General features: G+C 48.3%; 1 long non-coding RNA gene across 4 annotated transcripts; it reads right to left on the bottom strand.

Moving 5' to 3' along the window:
* Positions 1–346: 346 nt before the first annotated feature.
* Positions 347–14,671, bottom strand: LOC144719891 (uncharacterized). 4 transcript variants are annotated; one of them, XR_013585677.1, is made up of 5 exons: positions 14,620–14,671; positions 9,605–9,669; positions 7,894–9,031; positions 6,486–6,797; positions 347–1,486 (listed from the first exon to the last, which is right to left on the bottom strand). It is a non-coding gene; the product is annotated as an uncharacterized LOC144719891 (long non-coding RNA). The 4 variants fall into 4 exon arrangements; XR_013585678.1 differs by lacking the exon at positions 347–1,486 and having other exon boundaries at positions 5,815–6,797; positions 7,894–8,066; positions 8,880–9,031; XR_013585675.1 differs by lacking the exon at positions 347–1,486 and having other exon boundaries at positions 5,815–6,797.
* Between the last annotated feature and the right edge of the window lie 6,654 nt (positions 14,672–21,325).

Raw genomic sequence — 21,325 nt, 5'->3', positions numbered from 1 at the left:
GTACTGTATATAGCATGCGTGTACGTGTACAGCTGGATAAGGAACACCCCCAACGCCATATGGACGGTGACCATATTTCACCACGCTGGTCAGTGCGGATCGGCGGATATGAAGACATGGGTTGTATGTATGCACCGTACATAGCCAACCGTGCTAATCGGAGGCGCGACGTGATAGAATCTCAGGACAAAAACACATTATCTTCTTGGTTCTTTCGGTAAAGTCACGTAGAATGGAAAAAATAAAATAATAAAAATAAAACATAATAAAATAATTATATTATTTTATTATGTTTTTTTTTATAATAAAAATAAAGCATAATAAAATAATTCAATTATTTTTTTATTTTATTATTTCCATTCTACGTGACTTTACCGAAAGAACCAAGAAGATGAATCCCTGCAGTCACGAAAGCTTTAAATCGAAAAACAAATGAGCTGTACTGCCTTATTGCCCACAACGGAGTAACAGCCTCACAGCTGTCTGACAACCCGGCATGCGTGGTGGTCACCCACGCCAGCACTTTCCAACCTCAACCCCGCTTAGCCTCCGAGATCTGACATCGGTCGCATTCCGGGCGATTTGTTCTTCGGCACGTAGCATGCAACCCAATGTGATTCGAGCTTTGTCAAACGATGTTGGGTGGCATGCCGGGGTGGTAGGCTACTTGCTCTTTCGAATTGACCCGAGTTAACTTCAGACACGCAATCAACCTTAATGGAATGAGGTTTGGATGCTCCTTCCTTGCAGCTGTCCACATTGTCTGGAATTACCTCCCCGTGACCGTCTGCACTGCTCTGCTGAGACCTCGTTCGAGTCTCGAGACTTTCCTCTTATGCGCGCATATGACGTCTTCATTTGTTCTACCATAATGCCATGTCTGGCTATTCCCAAACACATTTGTATATATAACAAAAAATCCCCCTCTTCTCCTACCTCTGTAGATGCCCGTGTCATCCCCCCTATTGCAGAGCGCCTTGAGATGCGGTTGCACGTTTTGTCGGACACTTTATACATCCACATTCCATTGTGTGTGGACGCGAACAGGAGGCAGGGTGGAGCCGTGTATTTCCTTCAAGAACAGGCATCGCTTAACACCCTCTTGTAGTGTTAAATAGATGGATGACTACATGGCTGGACTTTAGAGATGGCGATGGCTTTGGGGAAACGATGGTGATGATGATGATGTGAAGAGTGTCTTGCCATGCTTTCACATTGCCTTGCTCTTCCATTGATTTTATATTCAATCAACAACTGTGTATACCTACTGCCCTGTCTATTCTGATGTGAGCTGGAGCCTTAGATAAACGAGTCTTGTTCTTTTCCAGCACTATTAACACTCGCATTTTTCCAACCACGCAGTTGCCATCCAACATTTACAACGTTCGGTTTCATTTGGTAAATTCTGGAACCTTCAATTGTGCTCATGGCATGAGTAGAAATAAGCGATGGCATGTTCGTCTCCACCAACAAAAGCTCCGACAATCTGCGGAAACAGAATGTGTTTATCGAGTTTTTCTGACGGAAAAAAATCCACGGGGCTAGGCTGCTGCTGTTGAATGTGCTGCTGATATTGTGACATGCTCGATTTGCTAACCGCAATAGAAAGGGCAGTAGTGTATTGCCCTGCCAGACTCTACTTAAACCATCAGATCATTCAGTGATTTCTCCGCTGAGTTTAACACAGGACCAGGAGTTCTTCTCTGATGCTGGAGTTGTGAAAAATGCCATGTGATGCTTTTGCCAAACGCTTTAATAAGCACCCAATTTGGCAGTACCTATATTTTTAAGCGTTTAATTAAGTTTGTTATATGAGGTGAACATTTCGCACCCTAGTTGTTATTTAAGATGCTGCATAAAACATTTTTGGAGCAACACATTAGAAATTAGCTTGTCAATGTTGCATGAGTGTTTGTTTGCAATTTGCTGACCTTTCTGCTTTGTGGAACACAATATTTGGGTTAGTTTCGTGCCTAAAAGTGGCTGCATTTGAGATGCTGTACAGATACAGAGGGTTAATTACTTCATGGGAAACAATCATTGAGTTATAGGTCGATGAAAAATTTAGGACTTGAGCCTGGATGTAAATTAGGGTCATGGATTTGACGGCACGGATGGCTTGTGCATTTTTCGTTCAGTTTCTTGTCTTTCCTCCGCACCACCGGTTAGCGTGGTTGGCTACGTACGGTGCGAAAGAAGTTCATCATACATACAAAGATCACTCGCGTAGCCTTAAGAGACTTTGGGGGCAAGTGCTGTTAGTGAGTACCACCTATGAAGACCGGCACGGCACACGAGGGGGTGGGTGACCAGCACTCAACCGCCTTTGTTTCGCTAGTGACAATGTTTACACACCACACCAGGTACTTACTTGAGGCTTGAGTCGACCTTGGCGAGGCCTAGGATCGGTTCAGACAATCGTCACTGGTGTTGGCCGTGAGTGGGAATTGAAATGGGATCGCCGGGTTCGTAGCGCAGCGTGCTAACCGCCACACCACCACTACCCCACGTACATACATACAACATACATGCATTGTGGGAGGAGATTCCAAACCAAGAGGGCAGCTCAAAAAAAATACCTTCTACAGAGCGACGGTTGACTGGAGCTCTACCAAAAAGCCTTGTTTGCTAGAGCAGAGACTGCGTGTGGGGAGTAGAATGAGATGAGAGGGGAGAGATAGGCAGGAGGTGAGTCCATCGAGGATGTTTTGCTGTAGAAGCTATTATAAAATATGCCCTTACCTTTTTTCCTGCATGCTGTGTATGCATCAGTCCCGTGAGCAGCATGTCACGATGCGAATACCCATCCTCCAAAGCTCAGAGCGTAGCATATCGACTTGTCAGGGAACAGCCCCCAGAAGATGACACCACAGAACTATTTCTGGAGTATATTTAATATGCCTCTCTTTCTCCGCGTAAAAATACGTCACTCCTTTGTACTCCGTAAAAAAAAATGTCTCGTGTCCAACATCCAACGATGTGTAAATGTATGGTTGTTGGAGCTGGCATTTAATAAGTGAAAACCAATTCTGATGGTGCATGGCCATCAACTTACTACAAGTGAATTACCTAGCACAGTGTACCAATGAGTGGTTGCCCAGATACAACTCCGGGATATCAGTGGTGCCAGCTCAGGAATGAGACTCTTGAATAGCATGGCAACCTCAAAATGTTTTTTTTTACACTTAGAGATTCCTCCCTTATTAGATTCCATCGAGACTCCCCTGGCAGTCGCCTGTGTGAAATTACACAAAAAAAACTGCGCACGCGCATTCTCTACCACGTGTCGCCGAATGACGACTCCCACAATTTCTCTCAGACATCGCCAAAAGCAATCAGCATTATGACAAAGGGGAACAACTGGTGTAGTTTTCATAAGAAAGGTTTTTGGGTCAGATCGCGTTATTTATAAATGTGTCGCAACCCTCCACCACCCGACACGGCCAATCGGTAAAAAATGTGTCACGTGGACAAAAGACAAATACCAGCGAAACGTCGTACTCAAAAATTGTAAATGTTGTGGATTCACTCTTCAACACACCGGTGGGCTAAAGTAGTGAACTATTTTGTCTTTTGTCAACGTGACACATTTTTTACTGATTGGCCATGTCGGGTGGTGGAGGGTTGCGACACATTTATAAATAACCCAAAAAACGTTATTATGAATAATACTGGTCGCGAAAGCCTACGTGTTAAACTGGTGCAGTTTTTTTTTGCTATCATCATTCCAAGCTGTGGGTGTCCAATGGTGGCGAGCGGAGTGGAACGATTTAATGGGGCAACAGCAACTCGGAGCCATTGCACGATGGACTGTTGCAGGTATACTCATACTCTTAGGGTTTTTTTCGGTAAAGTCACGTTTTACCTACGTGACTTTACCGAAAAAACCTAAGAGTATGAATCCTTGCAGTCACGAAAGCTTCAAATCTAGAACTGTTGCAGGTGTAATGACATCGTTGGATGTCACTGTGTGATGTCAATACATCGCTGACACCACTTGAATGTGGATGCAGTACGGGCCCTAGCGGGGCTCGGTGAGTACTGGCTGACAGTGACAGATGGCACCACGCTCTGCGTGCAGTGCCAGCCCCTACTGGAGACAGGGCCAGAGTGTCGGGCACTGTACGGGGTTACAAGGGGGCCATGGCACTCTGGTTGAACCCGGAGGACACGTGACCGGAGCTATCTACCCGGGGACCCCCAAAAGGGGGCTGGGTTGATCACGTGTCCAGGTGAAGATCCTTCTCAAGGTTTGGAGAAGGTGGGTGTGGCTCGGGGCGGAGCGAGCCCCGCCACACAGGTGATAAGCCGGAGTCCTGAGCGGCACCGGCTGCTGTTGTCATCCTCATGAATCCACGTTCCACGTCCAAGAAGAGTCATCAACACGTGGACCTGGACCCAAGCTGGGGTCCCGTCCATTGTAGCTACTCCGAGTGCAATTAGTGTAGTTAGCCTGGTGGACCACCACCACCGGTTGTTATCTGGTAAAGGGGCACCCTTTGTGTTAGCGTGTTGATGTTAATACACGTGTTGCCTCCAAAGAGTGCCTCTGCGAGTCAGTTTGAACTCACTACACGAGTTATAAATGAGGACTGTGCATGTGTGTCTTTCTCCTGATTTTCAGGCTTGCTTGCCGTGTAATCGTTCTTGCAGCACCAATTGATATGCTAATTTTTTCTCTAACCCCCCTCCCTCTCTCTGCCTCCGCCCCTCTGTCTATTTAAGGCCACCACACAGAGACGATCACCCCTCTCTGTTACCTGTGTTGCTCTCGCTATGTATCTTGGTGATATCTGTCTGCTAATATGTCTGTCTATAGTTTTCTGGTTAGATTTTATGTCGCTATTTCATTATACCTGATGATGATTTCTTGTGTTGCAATCGAAACGTCGTATTCTATTATTTAATTTAATTTATTATTTTATCTTTAGACGTGACTTAACCGAAAGAACCAAATAATAATTCCTGCAGTCACGAAAGTTCTAAAATTAAGTTCTAAAATTAAGATTGTGCATGGGGAGCTTATTTTCAGTCGGCTCTGTCCGGCCAGCGACTTGGAAAATGTTTCCGCACCTGTCACACCACATGCAGTAATGCCTCTTTTTTACGATCAGAGGAAACAAGAAGATGCTCGGTGTAGTCGGCACTATCTACCTTTGATGCGTCTTCATTTGTTCTACCATAATGCCATGTCTGGCTATTCTCAAACACATTTGTATATATATAACAAAAAATCCCCCTCTTCTCCAACCTTTGTAAATGCCCGTGTCATCCCCCATATATAACTACGACAAGTGCTGCATCTGCACACAGCCCTTCTCGTAATGCCTCTCGCTTTGCCTGCGAGTCACTTTGCCTTACTCCGGTCCGCGGGTGAGCCGGACAATATTCGGTGAGCAAATCAGATCCCCCCCATGCGCGTCCACCTGTTGTTGCAAGGAGTTCGTGCGTTCTTGTCAAGCAATGACATGCTGCCGCCAACAATCCCGAGGTGTCACGATGTAGAGTGACAGAGGCAGTTTCTTGCAAAGGAGGGGGCCAAAATTGTATCGATGAAGCATTACAATTGTTCAATAGGTTGGTTCTCGAATAGCAATGGAACGTATTTTAAGCTCGCAATGCATTCAAAATTTAAGAGCGTTTGCCTAAATTTAAGAATATTTTTCTTACCTTTCGATGGGTTTTTTTGTGTAAAATAGAATTATTTATCCATTTAATTTCATGACGATAAAATAATAAAAACGCCACCTGGTAATGATCGTCACTACATGGGGTTGTCACGTTTAAAATGAACAAATAACGTGGACAAAGATCGCATGCAAAAGTGTTCTCTTTTAAAGTCGTAAATAATGGCAACTCGGTATTTGAGACAAGGGTCCCACACAACGTAAGCTGTTAAAAGAATCAAAGGCAGTCAAACTGGCGCTGAGTAGAATCATTTTAAATTCTCAGTCCTGATTAATTAGGTGTACAATTATACGACTAAACTGTGTAGTGTAAAGCGGGCAATAGAGGTAATGTGACATTACGTGCTGGTCTATTCATGTTAAAAAACAATAATTTGACAATCGTCAATCCACTGTTGGATGAAACCCTCCCTATGCCGTGTCAATCATACGGGTTATTTTGACCATATGTCACCAGACTGGGCAGAGGGGATTCGTGAAGTTGGACTGTGGGAGGGGAATGTTGAGATATCACACACCACTGATGGCGACAGTGGCCAAGAATCAAACGCGAATAACTGGGTTCACAGTGTCGTGTGCTAACTACCAAATGGTATATTTATCTCATACATTATATAAATATGACCAGCAATGACCGATCTGAAAATGTATAAAGGAGTTGCTCCCCCGTGGGAGCTTTACAGTTGTTTTTGTACCACAGATAACATATTCGTTGGTTGTATAGTGTAAAAGCACCGTCTGTTGTCCAGCGACGGCAACTGTGGTGGACGAGCAGTACATACGCCGGTGAGCACTTACGCGGGTGTGTCGGCAGGGCGGAGGAACTGGGGCAAGGGTGACAGAGACCGCGTCTGGAAGTCCCTGGAACCCGCTGGTGGGTTAGAGAAGGGAGGCGTGGCCAGGGAGGAGCTCGTGGCTGCCGGTTCTGGGAAGTGGACTCGTCTCGTCGTCGCTGTCGTCTTCGCCACCTTCGTCGCTGCCGTCTTCGCTAGACATTGCGCGGCCGGATAGTTGTTGGCTGTCTCGGTCGGCGCCGTCAGTGTAACGCGGTCAGGGTTGTGTCAAGGCGAGGCTAGACGACTTGGGAGAAGCGAGGGCGAACCTGTGAACCTGAAAGTGTGAATAAAGAAGGTGCCTCCTCAAGAACCTTGTCTCCCGCTCTGCTGACACTACGGTTGTAATTCAGCATTAACATTGTTCATGTGATATTAATTGAAAACGTTTCACTCCGTATGACACTGCATATCTCCCATCTGACTGATTCTGCTTTGCGTTTAAGCAAGATTGTTCTCACTGCTCACGCTCCAACAACAACAAAAAATCACGGCGGTCAAACGGTTCAGAATGCATGACAAGACCAGTGAGTCTTTGGAGGGACCTCTTTAGATTCGACTGTACTTTAATGTTACACATTTCTTAACGTCAATGCAATTGGCTGCAGTAAGGCTACATCATTAATACGTGGATTGCTGTGATGTAGGTGTAATTAGAGGATCCAAACGATTTGCTTGAAATGACAGACCACGGTTGCGCTCGTATGCAGAATAGTGCCAATTAGTGTGCCCACATTGGATAATTCCACAGCTTCTGGCATCTGTGATTTAAATAGCATTTTTTCTAATTTGTTAAATTAGATTTAAAGCTCTCCGCTGAGCTGTGCCTCGGGAGAGGACATAATGGTTACAAAAAAATCAGTGGCCCAAAACAATATTGCCTGGGATTTATCAACAAACTTTCATGAGCGGCAAATCGGGGATTAAGTGACCTTTTTGTCTTTTTGGTATTCATGCGTTCTGATAATAGCCGTGCGGTGACACACTTCACCTGGACGGAGAGTAAATATGAGATGGCGTATTCATCATCGCTGACATTGAATAGCATCTTTTTTTTGCTTTTGGTTGTCGGGACAACCGTGCACCTGCTAAAGCTTTCGGCACAGTGTTTGTCTTATTTTGAGATGGCACTACTCCACAATAAACATCGAGCACTTGTGCCATGTCATCAAGGCTGTTGCAGTGAGCACCAATATATGACAAGTTCTATCTGCTGCTATAAGAGTTCAAACGAAATCCTGATGGCACGATAAATTCAAACCGATAAGACCTGGGAAGGCATAACTGTGTTCTTGATTGGCCCATTGTCTGGTTCCTAGGCTGCACCATGCTGACTTTGAGGACCTGACTCTCCTAAGTATTGTGTTGCGTACTGTGTTGAAGTATTGTGTTGAGGTCACTGGGGCTCCACTGCCATCTCTCTCGGAACCCCATTCTCTGCAAGACAGCTGTGATTCTCAGCAGTCGTCCATGCAGACAGGGTGTGATCGATGAGTTGTCCATTTCCGTAGACTCACCCAATTGCTGACCCGCCTATACTTGACATCTGTGAAAAAGAGCTTCATAGCTAATCGGATTCCCCCTGCAGTCTACAATAAAATTCTGCATTACATTTTTGTTTGCACGTCCTAAATTATTAACTTATTTAATTTCTTTGATTGTGAGTCTGTAATTGTATGCTTATATCGGTTTACATTTTTAACTGTGAAATTTCAAGGCATGCAATTTACTGCGCAATGCAATCCCAATTATATCTATAACATTTGTTTAAATATTTGCTTCCTTACCTTGGAGAGCCTCAATTAAGTCTCAAAAACTTTTTTTCATAAGGGTCCTGCCAAGTTTTTGCAGGAGGGGAAGATGTTGCTATGTGTGGAATCCAAAATGAGTAATTTTCAGGGAATTTTTCAGCATTGGGATATTTGGCCAATAGCATTTACATTGTTTGTATTGAGGGATTTTTTACGACTAAACTAAACTATATTTTTTATTTTAACAGGTAAGGCCCACTGAGCTGTATAGCTATTTTTCAGAAGCGACCTGGTTATAACTAATGATAGCTCAGCGAAGTAGCTTATCATCATGTGGAAATGAACAGCAGCCAAATACTCTAAGCGCATGATTCCAAATGTATTGGAAAAAACCAGAGGACCCGGAGAAAAATCCACACAACCATGGGGAGAGAGACACCGCAAACTCCAAATATACAGCCGTCAGGGTTGGGATCGAACCCACGACCTCCTGTTTACCAGGAGAACTAGTTAACATATTGCCACCGTGGCACCCCTATCTTTTAGCTATGGGATATTAAATTTTAACAAAACGGAGGAAACCCATGCAGAACAGGTGGAGAACATACAGTTTCCGCATAGAAAGGCACATAAGTCCGGGAATCGAGCTCAGGTACTGCTGCTTGCTGTGACGAGACACGGGTGTTGCCACGGCACCAGCCTGCCACCTATGAGTAAGATGTCTGCAGTTATCCCGCATATGTTGTTGTGATGTGCAACTCTAAAATGGTAAGGAGCAGACAGGTACAATATTACAATAATGCATTTTTTATGTCCAACAGTTGCTGTTTTGTGCAGACAGCGATGTTAAAGTGGCATACCGTGTAAGGCAGGGGTCGGAAACCATAACAGCGAAAAGAGCATTTTTTTTCGAATTCGGTAAAAAAAACTCAATAACTTAAGAGCCGCAATGTACGTGGTGAATACAAGACGGTGAGTCCTTCATAAATAACGTCGCTAAGCAGTCCTTATTAAGCCGCATGCAGCTCTGGAGCCGCAGTTTGCCGACCCTTGGTGTAAACAAATGTGTTTGCCTTCAGCAGTAGCAGAAGCAACAACAGGAAAACATCAAGAGCAGCTGTGTGGAGTGGTCGAGTGAGTTGAGAGTCAAAATGAGAAGGTGATGCACAATAACACGAAGCCCTTGCATGAAAGGCATTTCCTTACGTAATTATTTCACTGAGATTTAGAAATTATTTTCACAAAAACGGTGGGGGTGGTGGTGGTGATGATAAAATAATATTCCTACTACACAATATGGAATTGTAATAAAATGTATTCAGGAATGACTTACTGATTTCTCCAGAGACAGGATGAATGTTTGGCTAAGTCTTTGCACCTCGGAGGAAAACAAAATTCCTGGAGAGAAAAAAAACATCGACATTCAAGAGGATAACGCTCCAATGTCTGCACAGATGGGTTTCATAAACCGACATGTATTTTCCACCTTGTAGCCCAATAGACTTGGGGGTTTATACCTAGAAACAGCTGTATATAGGGGACATTCGAGTCTTAGAAATGTTTAAAGGTTAAATTCGATTTGTAAATGGGGTCAGAAGTTTCATAATTGAGTAATCAGAGATTTAGTATTTTCAAAGCAGATTGTTGGCCTTAGATTCCAAACATAATCACACGTGTCATCAAGTGGTACTATACCGTCACACGGCTCGATGTAACTGGGATGGTGCACTGAGTATTTTACGATTGTGTGGGATCATCAGCAAAGGCAGTGGGAGCATTCTGTGCTGCTGCCACAGTCGGCACGTAGCCTGTTTCAGTCAGCGGGACCTCAGCTTTGTGGGTACAGCACACTTGCTGGAATCCAGCGATCCCTTGCGGATCATTGTTACGCTGTATGGTGAGAGTTGCCCTTTTGAACATTGTTTGCATCGTGCGTTTTCATTTGGAACCTTTAAGAATATTTTTCATAGTAAAAGACCCTATTTAAAAAATATATAAATCGTGTGCAACAAAACAATAGCTCACGCATAAACATATTTCAATGTTATTTTTACGTTCAGTAGCAGAATGCATCCAATTTTTTTTTATATTTCAATGGCACTACGCAAAATACCACGATCCAGCATCAGATACCCAGGAAAAGCTGTGTTGTCACTGTCATATGTTCACACATGCCCTTGTGAGCAGGGCGCATTGTGAACCATGCTCACAACGAATCCAGATGCAAATTAATTGGCGAATGATAATGTCACTGGCGGCAGTGCCTTATTCTGCCATGTACGTTTGCATCCTGCAGATTAAAACATAAATATGCATTAAACGTAAATCCTCATTAATGATAGCACTTGCTATCATTAGCACTTGCTATCATTAACTCTAAAATAGCCGCCTGAAATCATGTTTTGATATGCGTTGCCACTCGAAATGAAGGACGTAGGCAGGTGCTCCAAATCGAGGACAAACACATTGTTGTAATCTGTAAAATGCAACAGCACGTGTGTCACAGCCATTCTCAACCGAGTCGCCATTAACCACGTGACTGGTGTACAGGTCAGATTACTCAACAACAGTTTCCTTTAATCCCAATTCCACTATTGATAAACCATTTTTGTCTTTAATCATAACCTTTACACTTCACTATTCGAATATTACTTTAATCCTGAGGTATATGTCTATCTATACCACCTACTTATATTAATATCTTACACCCATTATCTGTGCTGTATGTGAACTGTATTTGTACTGTACTTATACTCTCTCTGCCTGTGTCCTCTCTTTGGAATGTTCACACTTAAATTCTAACTTAGCAATCTTTGAAATACGTAATCAACCAGGCTATGCGTTAATTGTGTGTTGACCGACCCTCTGTGTTGTATTACATTACATTTCGATATTTTACTAGGTTATTTAATTTTAGTGTGTCCTTCTCCTGATTTTCAGGCTTGCTTGCCGTGTCATCGCACTTGCAGCACCACGTTTTGTTTTTGTTGTCCACTCATTGATATGCTAATCTTTTCTCTAACCCCCCTCCCTCTCTCTGCGTCCGCCCTCCTCTGTCTATTTAAGGCCACCCCACAGAGACGACCACCTCTCTCTGTTACCTGTGTTGCTCTCTCTATGTATCTTGGTGATATCTGTCTGCTAATATGTCTGTCTATAGTTTTCTGGTTAGATTTTATGTCGCTATTTCATTATACCTGATGATGATTGCTTGTGTTGCAATCGAAACGTCGTATGCTATTATTTAATTTAATTTATTATTTTATCTTTAGACGTGACTTAACCGAAAGAACCAAATAATAATTTCTGCAGTCACGAAAGTTCTAAAATTAAGATTGTACTTATACTCTTTGGTTCTTTCGGTAAAGTCACGTAGGTAGAAAAAACTAAAAATGAATCACGACGTTTCGATCACAACACAAACAATCGTCATCAGGTGAAGATATACAGCAGTAGAACTGCTGAACAGGAAATGGCTGCTGCAATAAGAGGTTATATATGTAGGTTTGAGGTGGCTGTCACCCAAGGGTAAGTAGGCGGGGTCAGAGATGGAAAGGAGTCCCGTCGCCACACGCACGCACAGCAGTTGCGTTAAAGGGAGAGATTGGCATGTCAATGTAAACGAGTTTAATGGGAAGATAGCGTGTCTGTGTACTGCACAGCACATAAGGACCTTCACAAAACCACACTTTACTCCATTGCTGCACGAGGAAATAATTAAAAGAGTGGTCCATTTATAATGTGCCAAATATGTTTTACATTTGCAATGAAATGGCGTTATAATCACGTCTATAAGTTTGTGTTATGTAAAAACCAAGTCCTGACAGCATTAGCAAAGCCATTGTGTAATTAAACACGGTTAAGAGCTCGTTAAGAGATCAGGGGCTACGTTCTCATCTTGACACAAAACATTCATCGTTTTTTTTAATATATATAGACAGTCCCCGGTTTGCGGAAGACTCACGGAAATCCGACCTTGTGGAAGTGCTCCCATAAATCATGTTATGAAAAATTAAATACGTGGAAATGTTTGCGTTGGTTACATAAACGCAGGTAGTACAGCGTGGTGAGGTTGCGGATGAATAACGTGGAGCGAGGTGGAAGGCGGGCCCGCCTTACGCCGAGGATTAAGGTAAGTGTAAATTATCTTTATTTTGGTGGGAAATTGTTCTGTTTCCGACATATGGTAAATTCGTTTTACGGATCGTTCTTGGGAACCTAACCCTCCTGTAACCCGGGGACTGTCTGTAATTTGCTTAATTGTTTGGAACTAAGACCTCAGGACATTATCACGAAAAATCTTAGAAAATGTGTCACAGTCATCCAAATGCGAATCTACCCGCCCACCCCCCCCCCCCCCTTAATATCTGTTTCTATGGAAGCCTGGTGGAAAACGCAAAGTATGATGTAAATGACACGGTTACATACAGCACATATGCAACTTATGCAAGGTTTAAAGACGTAATTCAAGCTGTTAATAAAGACAAGTGGGGCTTGGGGCAGACTTCTCTGGGAAGGGAGGATTGGGCTGATGACCCACAGCAAGCCAAGTGCAGCGTAATGCAGTTAATCTCTGCACACAGTCGAACACGCAAACAGTCAAACGCCATGCTTGCACGCACTCCCAACTGTTCGCCGGGAACCAGCTGTCTCTGAAGCTGCCACTTGTGTGCAAGCGCCCCTTTTTGCTGCGGCGCTCCATAAGTGCCCGGTGTGTGACTATGTCAGCAAATAAATTTACGTGCAGCCGGAGGCAAAGAGTAGTCGAGATGGGGGGGCGGGTAACAAGTTTTATCTGCACCACCCGACTTCCCCCTTCAATAAGACGATGGTGCAAGATGTGGTTAATGTCTCACTCGGCTGCCATTTTACCACAACTGCTATGTACACGGGCTGAGACTAAAAACACATCTTCACAATGACTATGTGATATTTCTTCTAAGGAAAACAATATCACTTTTTTTGCGTGTAATTAATGTGTAGTTTGCAAGAACGGAAGTTTTTTTTTATTTTATAATTGTTTTAATATATATAAAGAGGTGAATTGCCATAAAGTTTACTGTGTTTCTTGTGTACAAATAAACGCCACACTACCATGCCTCTGTAACGCCGGAGAAAAGCATTTGCCAGATATGAAAATATATGTTTTAAGTACCCTATATCTTGAGCGTAAATACATGACAGTAGTTGCACAATGTTCTTGACTTATGTCTGGGTTTCATATAACAACATGGTTTTGCCTACAGCTCAGAATTATTCGACACCAAAGCTTCAAATCATGAGATCATGATCCATTTCCCAGCCAGGATCAACTCCACTCTGTAATTATCATCCCTCCAAGCAAGGCGGCGAAATGGGCACCACCTTGTGATACTGTATTCAGAATCAGAATATGTATTTATACTGGAAAAATCCGATGAGCAATAAAGATATTTTCACACATGTCCAGCAATTCACAGATACCCGGTAGTTCGCACATGTCTAGTAGACATCTGTGAGAAGTCCGATCCCTGCGATAAAAAAAATCAAAGTGATTTCCTGCCTGTTTAAAAGCTCGCAGCCAGTGATGGTAACTCCGCATTCCTATGGCGGTGACGATTCTCTCCGTGAGACAACCACCGTTATCTTTCCCACTAAGTTGGGTAATCTTTTATCGACCCCGAGAGGTAATTATTGTTGCACACTCGAAATGAAGGACGTGGGCAGGTGCTCCAAATCGAGGGCAAGCACATTTATTTATTGTGGTTAATATTAATCTTGTGAAGAACAGCACCGTCACTCTGTAAATGCAACAACACGTGTGTTACAACCAGCCTTGCGCCCGAGTCGCCATTAACCATGTGGCTGGTTTACACGTGCGGTTCTTCATTATCCCTTTCTCTTAAACCCAATTCTACTACTGATAAACCATCCTTGTCTTTGACAATGACATTTGCACATCACTATTCGACTATTACTTTAATCCTAAGCTGTATGTCTATCTATATCATCCACTTATATCGGTATATTACACCCATTATATGTACTGTATGTGTACAGTATACGTTCTGTATATCACCATTGTACAGCTTACTACTTTACATGTGTTCTATTCTCAATAGCATTGCAAGTAGTCATACTCTGGGTACATGGGCATGGTTATAGACTAAACAGTATTAGAGTTAGAGAATTACAATGACAGTAACTAATTACAGTGCGTCATCATTTCACAATGCACAGTGCTAAAACGCCTCGAATTGCATATATCACAAACGAACAATTCAAAGCAAAGGCTTAAAGTCTAGAACAAGTCTAGAACAAGTCTAGAACATTTATATAACGATCAAAAACAACCTTTGGGTCCTTTACCTGTAAATGCAACAACACGTGTGTTACAACCAGCCTTGCGCCCGAGTCGCCATTAACCATGTGACTGGTATATCCGCGTGGTCATTCAATAACCCTGCCAGCCACCTACAGGCCCGACTCAGTCATCACATGCTGCTGTACACACATGCCTTGATGCACTGCACAGCACATCAGGACTTTCACAGAACCACACTTTACTCCCTTGCTGCACAAGGACATAATTAAAAGAGTGATCCATTCCTAATGTGCCACATTATGTTGCTGAATCAACCCCAAAACAAGATTTAAACTCGGCGACCTTCTGATAGCGAGAGGCTCACGAAGCAGCTCCCCTGCCATGGAGTTTTGTGTAATTTCAACCACAGGCTGCCAATGGGAATGAGCACTGCCAAACACTTGAATAAACATGGAGACAATGGCATAGCAAATATACTTGGCTCTGTCATCTTTAGTAAATCAACGACGGAATGATGAACTTCCCCACACCGTGCGGATTTTGGGGGGGGGGGGGGGTTTCGGCCGAAACCGAAAGTTAACTTTTTGGCTTCGGCCGAAACAGAAACTATGCCGAACGAGACCATTTTCCAACTTTCGGCACCGAAACCGAATTTCGGTCGGCCTCTAGTTGACCATATTTCACCCTTGCTGATCAGTGCAGGTTGAAGGTGGGGGGCATAGATGTCGAAGCATGGTACGGTACAACTGAGGGGTTTGTTTCCCTGCCACTCCACTCACAATATCGCCTCGCATGTCTACTCTTCGTGGCCATTTATACATTTTGTAACCATAATTCTTTGATGGCAGAGGCAGCACAATTTTGAGTCCAATTCGCTTTGAACCCGGTAGACCAAGCTCGATACCAGATATCCCTTCACCACTTTCACCAGCATGGCGAAGTGTGGTCAGAGACAAAGATCCCCCGTTTCGCCTTAACAGACTATTGGGGCAAGTGCTGTTAGCGAGCAGCACCTATGAAGGCCGGCACGGCACTTGAGGGGGAGGGGGGGTGGCCAGCACCACGCCCGGCCGCCTTTGTCTCCCTAGTGGCGATGTTTACACACCGCACCAGCTCCTTACTTGAGGCTGAGTCGACCTAGGGGAGGCCCAGGACCGGTTCAGATAATCGTCACTGGTGGTATATATTGATCTGCAAAATGTAACTGCATTACAAATTATACTTTCAAAGCTGTGTGTCGTTGACCTTTGACATTCCACGTGAGGTTGAAAACTAATTTCTTGAGAACTGCTGCTTTTTGTGTTTAGTGTGTTGTCCTTACCCCGCCCCCACCTCCGATTCGCACGGTTGGCTGCGTGCGGTGCGACCATTCCTGCGGAGGGAGCTGGTAGGAACGTTGGGTTGCTCGGTCAATGGCCAGGGTCAACGGCGGCGTGGTGTATTCCGCAAATATGCCCGACTGTGAGGGCGGCCACAAACCGGCTTGAGTAGGTTAAACGTTGAGTTTTATAAGGGCACCACGGGGTGACAAGCCCCACCCAACCCAGCCCCACCCCTCCCCACCCAGCCCCTCCCCACCCTCCCCTCCCCACCCAGCCCCTCCCCACCCAGCCCCTCCCCACCCTCCCCACCCGGCCCCACCCTCCCCACCCAGCCCCTCCCCACCCTCTCCTCCCCACCCAGCCCCTCCCTCCCCACCAAGCCCCTCCCCACCCTCCCCTCTCCACCCAGCCCCACCTCTCCCATTTTTGGATGCACGACGGACGGACGGACACAATAATCCGCTGTGGGCTGGTTTAACCAGGAGGTTACTACCAGTATAAAGTCATTCAAATCTGGTCGCACAGACACACACACGTGCGCGCGCGCGTCTAGCACATAATAAGTTCAACCCGTATCTTATGCATTTAAACACAGAGGGATGATGATGATGCTGATGTTGTTGTTGTTGTTCCCGTTGTTGATTTCCACGAGCCCGACCGCGTCGGACAGCACGAACCCAGCGAGTGTTACCATCGCTACACTGACGCTGTTTTCGCTGACATGTGACCGTGCAAATTACAAGTAATCATCTCATCCCTGCACCCCGCGCGCGCTCCCAGCCGGCCGTGCCAATGGTTTAATCTGCTGCGAGCGAGTGCGTCAGTGCCGTCTCCACGACGACTTTTGCCTTGTCTGGACACAGACGCGCGTGTGTGTGGAGGGGTGGGGGAGGTACAGCCGTGGCCGTCTGTCAGCCGGGAGCGGTGGGGTGGGTAGCGGTGAGCGCTACGAACCTGGCGACCGGGTGGGTTCCTTTGCCGCTCACGGCCAACACCGGTGACGAATTATCTGAACCGGTGCCTGGGCCGCCCTTAGGTCGACTCAGCCTTAAATGAGGAGCTGGTGCGGTGTGTAAACATCGCCGCGAGAGAGACAAAGGCGGCCGGGCGTGGTGTTGGTCACCCACCTCCTCGTGTGCCGTGCCGACCTTCATAGGTTCTCGCAAACAGCACTTGCCCTAGCAGTCTGTTACAGGCTATACGGGGGATCTTTATGTTTGTAGGGGCTGCACTTAAAGGCCACCAGGGGCCGCCAATTGCCCGTGGGCCTTGCAATGAAGAACGCTGCTCTAGGGGATGGACGGGGGGGGGGGTCCCTTGACTCCTTTACCATCACCCATTCCCAATAACCAATTTCAAGTTTGTTCTTTTTTTTAAGTGCGATGTACGATTCCAAGAACATGTGGGGGCCGTTGGCCCCCGGGGTCTCTCCCGCCATCATCCCCTATTCCGTTTATGTTACCCCACCTCCCTAATACCCGCTAGGGTTTCGCCGGCCTTCGAACGCGACGCCCCTACCCATACGGCTTCACGCAGCGCTCCCACGCTGCAAGCATACGTGCGCACGGCATCATCAATCAAACGCCATGCTCCCCCTCTTTACGCCGCTACGTACAGCTCTCGCACGCGGCGAGCGTGCGCCCGTCTACAGCCCTGTGCGGCACCCACTCACCACGGAGCACTCACGTTGTGATCGCACACCTGTATCATATACGTAGTGAACACACGCGCACCCACACGCGCACCGCTCTGCGCAGCGCTCCCCCGAGGCGAGCCGCAGCACTACAGAACCACTGCGTACACATGCTTCCCCACGCGCTCAGCTCCGCGCAGCGCTCACTCACGTGGCGAACCACTGTGTGCACCCGCGCCCCCACACGCTCACGCTGCACAAGATCACGCGAGACCACGCTTCGCTATTAATGATTTATTATCTGCTACCTGGTAATTTGATGTTAAATCAGTGAGTCGACGAGGCTGGCCTACGCTGATACCTCTATACCTATTCCCGATTTATCTGCTATGATTCTAATTCACCTTCTTACTCACTGTTAAGTGTCCACGGCGGTACCTCGATACGTCGCACGGACGTCCGGGTCGCTGGCTGGAGCTGCTGCTGGTCCGCTGGCCTGGAGAGAAGAGCCTTTCCCCCTTGCGCCCCCCCTATTTATTCTCCCTACCTTAAAGGGATGCTGCGCTGAACAATGGGCTCGTGCACCTCGAGCCCGCGCACGGCGGTTCCGGGCGCTTTTGATCTGCTAAACAGTGAGCGCGTAAATCCTAATTAATCCCTTTCTCACGCAGGCCCCCATCATCGAGGTTCATGCGGCGGCGTCCATTACAAAGGTGCGCCGTGGGAATTTGTGCACGGCTGCCCGCGTGACCCCGCTCTCCAGGTTATTTCTACTAATAGCCTTATCCTTTAACTCCCCTAATAATGGTGCCTGCGTGCCCGGGCGTAATTATGCCGTCCCTCCGCTGCCTGTGCGGGGGTGCCTGATTATGCAGTTCAGATGCGCTGCGTGTTTTCTAATGATGCTCCTCCATCACAATACTTATTCCCTCTGCCTGCCCCGTCGATACTTGCGTGTGTGGGGGGAAATGCGCCTCAACCGCGGTGGCCGAATGCCCCACGCCGCGACCACACCATATTAAGGCCGGCCGCAGCGCCGCGGTGCCACATAGCACGGGGGAGGTCATCCAATTCCCTGATCGCCGGAAACCGTGAGAGTTATTCCCGATAAGGGTTTCTCGGATAAAAACCGGTCGATCAGGTGACCTTCCCTTCCAGCTCTATGGGGGGGGGGGGGAATGCGTGCGGGTGTGTGCTTATGTGGGGGGGGGGGTGATGGGGGGCAGTGCGGTGGGGGAAGCCGGGCGGCTCCCTGGCTCGGCAGAGCGGCCCCGTCGCTGTGGCACCACATAGCCCCCCGGGGTGCCAGTCCCCATCCCGGGTTGACTGGAGCACCTCGCCTGGGTTGCCCCCACGAGGTATCGCCGCGGGGTCCGCGGGATTCGCCCGGCCCTTGTGGCTGGCCTCGGGGGTGGCGGCTCCGTCTCCTGGGGCTCCGGCGGTGGTCTCCTCCTCCATTCCAACGGCTCCCCTCGGCCCCTGGCACCTGCGGGCTGGGGAACAAACTCAGAGGCGGTGGGGTTTAAGGGTCGCCGTCCTCGTCGCCCCCGGCCCCGCTCGGGGCCCCTAGGAGCCCGGGGCTCCGTGGGGCCCATATACTGCGCGAGGCCCCCGGGCACGGGGGGTGGGGGGCAGAGGTGGGACAAAGTCATTGTTATGCAAGTCCAAGTCGAGTCGCAAGTCATCAAATTCATGACTCGAGTCTGACTCGAGTCCAAGTCACATGACTCGAGTCCACATCTCATAGGTGGGACAAAGTCATTGTTATGCAAGTCCAAGTCGAGTCGCAAGTCATCAAATTCATGACTCGAGTCTGACTCGAGTCCAAGTCACATGACTCGAGTCCACACCTCTGGTGGGGGGACCCCGGGGTTTCGGGGTACTTGGACGGCGGGGCTCCCCCCCTCGGGGGCTGCTCGCCACGGCTTCAGTCGGCGGATGTTGACCACCATCTCCCGGCCCCTCTCTCCTCCCTGAATCAGCACCGTCCATGGTGAGATCTGCCGTCTCACAATCCAGGGTCCTCGCCAGTAGGTGGTCAGCTTCCCCACCTGTCCGGCACCGACGCGGGGAGTGTACAGCCACACCTCGGAGCCCGCAGTGTAGAAGGGGGGCTCCATACGGGGTCGGGCGCCCTGCTCTTGCCGCTGGTGCGCGGCCTCTCCGTGCGGGTAGGCTCGGCCCCTGGCCCCTCGCAGGGTCTCCAGCAAGTGCTCCACGGGGTGGCTCCCTTCCTCCCGTTGCGGCGGAGGGACACCGAACAGCAGATCTGCGGGCAGGCGAGACTCGCGACCAAACATCATTAGGAACGGGGTCTGTCCTGTAGATGTGTGAACGGCGGTGGTGTAGGCGAACAGGGCATAGGGGAGGTGTTCGTCCCAGTCCTGTTGATTCGCGGCCGCCATGCGTTTAAGCTTCCCGGCCAGAGTCTGGTTCATCCTCTCTACCATCCCGTTCGCCTGGGGGTGATACGCCGTGGTTCGGTCTTTCTGGATCCCGAACTCTCGGCACAGCGCCTGGAATAGTTCGGCCTCGAATTCACTACCCTGGTCGGTAATGACTCGTTCGGGGATCCCGCACTTAAGTACGTAGTTTTCCACGAAGGCCCGGGCCACTATGAGGGCTGTTTTATCCGGGATAGCCACCGCCACGGGGTAGCGGGTGAAGTACTCCACCGCTACGAGAATATATCGGTTGCCCCGGTGGGATCGTGGAAAGGGCCCCTGCAGGTCGATTCCGACCAACTGATTCGTCCGACTGACTCGGAATGGCCTCAGGGGTACCTGGTACCTCGCCGGCTTTTGCCCACACTGCTGACAGGCCCGGCAGCCCTGCACCCAGGCGGCCACATCTTGCGCCAATTTAGGCCAGAGATACTGGCGACGCAGAGTCTCCCGGGAGCGCCGTTCCCCATCATGGCCCCCGAGCGGGTGGTCGTGTACCAGTCGTAGTAGTTGGGGTCGCACATGGGTGGGAACGCAGATGCACCCCGGCTGCCCAGCGCCGGCCAGTTCCCTCACCACCCCGTTTTCCACACACAACCGGGCATACAAACCGCTCCAGGGCCCTGGTAGTGCATCCTTCTTCTCTCGCAGTGCCGCCTCCACCGCCGCCAGATCCAGATCCCACTGCTGGGTTTGTCGCAGCTGCTCGTCGTCCAAGCCCGGGAAGGCGCAGCCGACATCCTCTTGGATCCGCCCGGTTGGGGTGGGATGATCCGTCTGTCCCCGGGCTCCTTCTGCAGGGGTTCCTGCGGCGCACACCGCACTCTCTCTCGGGGGGGGGAGTTTAGTTTCCGCGCGCTCCTTGGGTTCTGCTGCCTGGCGGCAGCGTCCCCCCGTGAAGCACCGGCAGGCGTCTCCCTCCCTCGTCTCAGCGCGCACCGCGGGCCGTCTTGACAAGGCATCCGCGTTCGCGTGTGTCCGCCCTGCTCGGTACTCGATCTGCAGGTTGTACTCCTGCAGCTGCGCCAGCCATCGAGCCATCTGCCCCCGCGGTTCCTTGAATGTAAGGAGGAACTGCAGTGCATAATGATCGGTGCGCACACGACATCTCCTGCCGTACAAGTACGGTCGGAACTGTTTACACGCGAAAATCACGGCATGCAGTTCCTGACGGGTTACGCAATAGTTCAGCTCGGCCCCGCTCAGGATCCGACTGGCGTACGCGATGACCCGCTCCGTCCCACCCTGCACTTGTGACAGCACCGCGCCCAGCCCACTGCTGCAGGCGTCAGTGTCCAAAATAAAATCGGTGGTGAAATCTGGGAAAGCCAAGGTGGGGGTGTGGGTGAGG

This window comes from Lampetra planeri, chromosome 1 (genome assembly GCF_965212315.1).
Source record: "Lampetra planeri chromosome 1, kcLamPlan1.2.h2, whole genome shotgun sequence".
Taxonomy (NCBI): domain Eukaryota; kingdom Metazoa; phylum Chordata; class Hyperoartia; order Petromyzontiformes; family Petromyzontidae; genus Lampetra; species Lampetra planeri.
Note: the sequence above shows the minus strand (reverse complement) of the source record. Positions and strands in the feature narration are given on the sequence as shown.